This window comes from Neophocaena asiaeorientalis, unplaced genomic scaffold (genome assembly GCF_003031525.2).
Source record: "Neophocaena asiaeorientalis asiaeorientalis breed wild unplaced genomic scaffold, Neophocaena_asiaeorientalis_V1.1 scaffold285, whole genome shotgun sequence".
Taxonomy (NCBI): Eukaryota; Metazoa; Chordata; class Mammalia; order Artiodactyla; family Phocoenidae; genus Neophocaena; species Neophocaena asiaeorientalis.
Window position 1 is genome coordinate 24,804 of NW_020174653.1, and position 5,889 is coordinate 30,692.

Consider the following 5,889-nt stretch of genomic DNA (forward strand, 5'->3'; position numbering starts at 1 on the left):
ACAAAGAAGTCTTTTTCTTTGTAGGTCAGTTTTGGAAAGTTATATACTCTAAGCAGTTTATTAGTATGAGGTTATTATAATGTTTTTCTCATCTTTTTAATGTTTGCTACATCAGTAGTTAGGGTCCCATTTTATTTATAATAGAATTTATTTGTGCTTTCTCTTTTTTCTTGATCAAGTTTTGGCTTCATGATCCTTTCTATTATATGTTTATTTCATGTTACATTAGTTTATGCTTCCCTCTTTTACTTTCTTCCTTCAAATATCTTTATTATTCTATAGTTCTCTTTTTGACTTGTTACTTTGTTCTTGATATTTTTAATTTTTGCTCTTTCCTCATAATATAATTGAATTAAAGTTATAACTATCCATCAAAAAAAAAAATCAGTTTTCCTTTAGAGGCTCTTGGAAAGCACAGTTTTCCCTAAGGGAAGAATGATGGGACTCTCCCTGGTATCGTGCAGGACTAGACACCATGTCAGGGTGGGGTCTGTAACACCAGTAGATCTATAAGGGGAAGGGAAAGAGAGACACAGTAGGACACAAAGAGAATGGGGGGAGGGGGGGACTTCCAGAAGAAAAGGCCAAGATAACAGGTCCGACCGGCGTAATTTAAAAAAGAACAAGAATCCTGTTTTTTTCTCCAAGGAAAATGGAATGGAAACAACAATATAAAGAAATTAGGAGGTAAGATTCAAGACCCTTCAGTTAAGGTTCTTTTCTTCCAATGTGCTGCAAAAGTTACTTAATTTCATGTCAAGGACCATGAGCTCTCTGAAATTTTCCCTAGTAGCAAGCATAGTTGCTCTCCACAGTTGCACAGATATTGGCAGAAGGCAAAGGACTTTAGTACTTGTAGCATGATGAGTTTCACAATATTCAGCTCGGTTCCCCTTACCTCCTAGTCCCATGGTGGGACATAGATGGGCCCAGACAGGTGCCTTCATATGTAGTGGGTTATGCTACAGGAACAGAATATCCCCTATAATTATGCTACAGGAGCTTAGGAAACCTGAATCTTTATGAGGGGCAGTAAGCTAGCCTACTCCTTACTTCAGAGGGAAACATCTTTCTTGTACTGGAGAGTAACCATGCCTGATTTACTTCACTCTGGATGGAAACACAATGTCCATTTTCTAAAACTATAAGCAAGCCTGCCCTTTACTTTGGAGAGTGATACTATCTCTGTTTTTAAAGGCTCTTCACTACACAGGCATCCATGCAAAGATAGACCAGAAGAAAGGGCAGTCAGTGCCTCTGCTTGCATGAAGTGCAGAAACATCAGAGCCCCACATAGAATTGTTTCCCAAGTCTTCTCTGAACATTCTTTGCTTCCTCAGTGAAACAAGAGGGTTCTTTGCACTTGTGATAGTCAATGACTTTTAGAAAAAGATAATATGTATGTGTTTAAGGGTCTGGAGTAGGGTCCTTGGGAAGCTATCAGCAGTAAGATGCTGAGCATTTCATAGTCTTTAAAAGGATGGGATTGAGCAATGAATGTACATAAAGCACTATACAACTAGAAATCTTTTGTCATCTTTATGATGCATTCTGAATAGCACCTAAGATATGGCAAGGCATATCCTGAAGACAGCATCTCTGGTTAACATTTTCTTAAAAGAACAACTCTTGGGTTTTAATGATCCAAATTCCACACAATGTGTATATCCCCCAGTGCAATATTTTTCAGCCAAAATTTATATAAGAAAACTTCATAGTTTCATCCCCAAATCTCAATATGAATCTCAATATGAATCCTTTAATAAAATTACAAGTACAGAATTACAAGTACAGAATCATGTGCTCTTTTCAAAAAGAGTGCAAGTCACAGATGATGCTGGTGTAGAGAAAGGAATCACTAGGTCATGCACCTCATACAATAAAAACAATTTTTTTTAACAAACTCATTCATTGTGTGCTAATCAGGAAATCAAGTTTTAAAGAATTTTCCTTTATTTTTTTTGAAGAAGGCAGAATAATCCTTTATTATTATTTTAATTTACTTTTGGCTGTGTTGGGTCTTCGTTTCTGTGCAAGGGCTTTCTCCAGTTGCGGCAAGCGGGGGCCACTCTTCATTGTGGTGCGTGGTCCTCTCGTTATCGTGGCCTCTCGTTGCGGAGCACAGGCTCCAGACTCGCAGGCTCAGTAGTTGTGGCTCACGGGCCCAGTTGCTCCGCGGCATATGGGATCTTCCCAGAACAGGGCTCGAACCCGAGTCCTCTGCACTGGCAAGCAGACTCAACCACTGCACCACCAGGGAAGCCCAAGAATTTTCCATTTTAATATGACAGCTTGCTACTTAAACATAGGTGTCAATGGATTTTAGAGCATTGGTTGGGGGATTAGGGTTTGGGGTGGAAACCCACTGTATCGTGTATTTTTTTTTTCACTTAAAATAATGAGATATAAGCTCGCAAGTAAAAGTTTTAGACTAAAGTCAGATTTTCAGGGATATTTGCAATTGGATTCAATTGGAAGAATTATCACCTTTATCATCCTCATCTGCTACCATCAGATTCTACGTAGGCAAGTGTTGGTCATTTTTTTTTAAATTTGAGGAAAAGGGCAAAATCAGGAGATGAGATGGGCTATCAGTAAGGGTAATGGTCTGTCCACTCTTCCCTGCATCTCTCTTCCATGAATCTTTTTCCAAATATCTTCCTAAATATTCCCAGGAGGCCTGATCTCTTGCATCCCTTCTGGGTTACTTCTTTGCTTCCTTTTTGCAGTCTCTGCTGGAGGATTTTTTCTCACACCCTCTGCCTCTCAGGGATGTGGGAACTGGGCACCTGGAGGCACTCAGAGAATGATAAAACTTCACCTTTGCCTAAAGGAAAGTGGGACTGATTGTGGGGAGGATACCTTACATTTGACAGTTCCAGCCTGTTCCTGGAAGGGCTTCTCCCCATTCTGGGAATCTCTCTGAGCCCACGTCACCTGTGTTCCTTCTCAGTGTCCTGGCTTTTTTCTGCTTACTTGATAGGCTTTGACTTTACCTCTACCCTTTGCTCAGGTCCTGCTATAATAAATCTTCCTTATCTACTCTGGTAAAACCACTCAAGCTGTACGGTGAGTGGGGGAATGGAAAAGGAGGTCCTTCACTGCCTCAACCTCCCACATGTACATTTCATAATTTAACAGAATGAAGCATTTCACTGTAATTTATAATAGCTCATATTCAATTCAATAGTTGTACCACAATTTATTAAACTTATCCAGTTTGTTGAATGTCTATATTATCTTTAGTTTAATTTTAGAAGAGATAGGAATAAATAATTTCTTTAATCAATGATTTTAAATGCTCATGATTGTTTTAAGTGATTTTTTTCTTATTTTAAGAAAAATCAGAAGGTACTTCTTTCTGGAAAAATGGCTGGCAAAATTTCCTGCATTGATAGGGAATCATTAAGCAGCCACTTGGTTTATAGACCCAGAATATGGGTACAGAAGTGGCCTTGCTGGAGTTCCAGGTAATCTAAATATCATAATATTTAACACATCCTTAGGAGAACAGCAATATCCAGTCTAAACTTGATTTAGAGAGAACAGTTTGAAAAGATTTAATAAAGTATAATATCACAGATTTTTTTCCAAGCATCCTCTTAATTCTCTATCCTTTCATTGCTCTGTGGAGAGGACAATGTTTTGATTTTATCTTCACCAGATGACTTATTGCCTTTTGAAAATATACATCATCACCAAACTAGTTTTAAAAATTCATGCCATCTAAGCTTTAAGTGTCAGTGGGGCTGGTTACTTTCAAAGAGAGGCTGAAAATAGCCACGGCACATTTCCATAATAATCTGGGCAAAAGAAAACTACAGAGGAACATTCACTATGTAAGCTGGCAAAAAGAAGTGAAAAATTGGAATAGTGATATTATATGATGTCAGGTGTCAACAGCAAACTGACTTGTCCTTAACTTAGAGTCTGCAAATTTAGGATGCCTCCCCTCACTGGACATGCTTGTATTTTGATTCTTTTGATGGTAGTAATATGATAATTGCTCATTATTAAGCAAAAAAAAAAAAAAAGATTTAACCATTTTTCATATTCCCTAATCCCAATTACAACTTCAAGTTTTACTTACTTCCAATTCTCCGAATATGTGTGCAGATATAATCCCTGGCAGCTCCCAGGTGTTCCATAAGAAAACCCAATCCTTCCATCCTTCTGAGAGTAACCCTTCCTGCGGTTTGTTGATAGTGATCACATTCCAAGATCCTGGACAGTTTACAACTCATGTAATTCAACTAGGATAGTATATCCTCTTTGCTCTAATAATGGTTCAAGTATGCACAGTAATTGAGGCTTCAAGTGCCAGCCCATGACATACCCTTGCCTATAGCGATTTGCTCAGGTTTGTCTAAAAAGAATGGAGCTCAGGATTCTTTCATTTTATAAATTTAGAGAAGAGTATAAATTCTCTATTCTGATGTTGAGTAGCAATCAGTAGCCCCAGTTGCTGCTGCCGACTCTCTTGTGCTGTAACAAAGGAAGGCAGTAAACAGATAAAGGATACAGATAAAAGAGAATGTAGACAAGTGAGCCCCAGAGAAATGACACTTGAGCCCTGGTCAAACTGAGCTCAAAGCCTTCCTCACTGTTAGATTTTTCAGTTATGTATCCAGTAAATACCTTTACTTTTTTGAGCCAAATTATGTTGGGATTTTTCTTACTTTCAACTACAAATATCCTATCTAACACAATGGGTTCCAACAGGAAGAAGAGAATCTGGTCCCAACAGCTGTGGTAGCCCACCTGCCATCGAAGGGAGAACTCAACTAAAATAGAAACTGGCACAAGCACAATCACTGTGAACTTTTCAAACCCATGTTGTTACTTTAAACAGGGAAGAAAATCAAGACCCCTGGCATTGTACAATCATAAATTTATTTAAACTGATAGAGAAGTGTTTCCACCAAAAATGGTGAAGGAGTATTTAGTCAAGGCTATCTATCCTAGAAAGAACAAATTAAATTTAACAAACATTAGAAATAAAAGACACTGACCATTCATTTCATCTCTTTATTTGAGAAGCAATACCCTTACATGTCAATGCTATAGTGTTCTTGACCCATATGGAAAATTCTGTCAGTGGTCTCGTATGATAATTTTTCCCATATTAGGGAACTGGCCCAAACCATTTATTTTTTCCACAATGGAAGCTAGTGGAGAGGGAGGGGTGGTGATAAGGTGGAAGACAGATTAGTGGTCTTGAAATATGCAGATACATGAAAAGGCTGGGTCTTGACTTCGGTTAAGTAAGAAGAATTTCTTCTAAAAACACAATAGTTTTTCATCCAAAAAGTGTTAAGAAAAATCTTGCTAGACTTTAAAGTCACACCAACTCCACCGAGGTCAGAGTGCTTTTAAGGCGCAAGGACAGAGGACCTACTGGGGTCCATTCTCACAAGTACCCTATAGGAACAAGGCAACATGTGGTTAGATGGACCACTGCTAGCTGAACATGGTAAGTTAAGTACAGAATTTGACAGATATTAGAAAACTGTACTCAGTTTGACAGATTACATTTATGTCTGTTGAAACCAATCACAAGAAAAACAGGTTTTCATTTTGATTATCTGTTTTATCCATTTAAGTAGTCTGTTAATTCATTTGTGTTGTATTTTATGAATATTAATAAAATCTGTTCATTATGTTTCACACTGATGGTTTAGGAAGTACAGTTCTAAACATCATCACATACCTTAAGACTGGTTGCCTCATACCCTCAGAAACCTGTCTTGGGGGAATGTGTGGGCAATAGAGTGTGTGGGAGAGAGATGTCTTTATATGTCCACAACACACATCCTACAGAAGCAGTGTTGATGTACCTCAATATAAATACACAATACACAAATATGCTAAGAAGAATATATCTATATC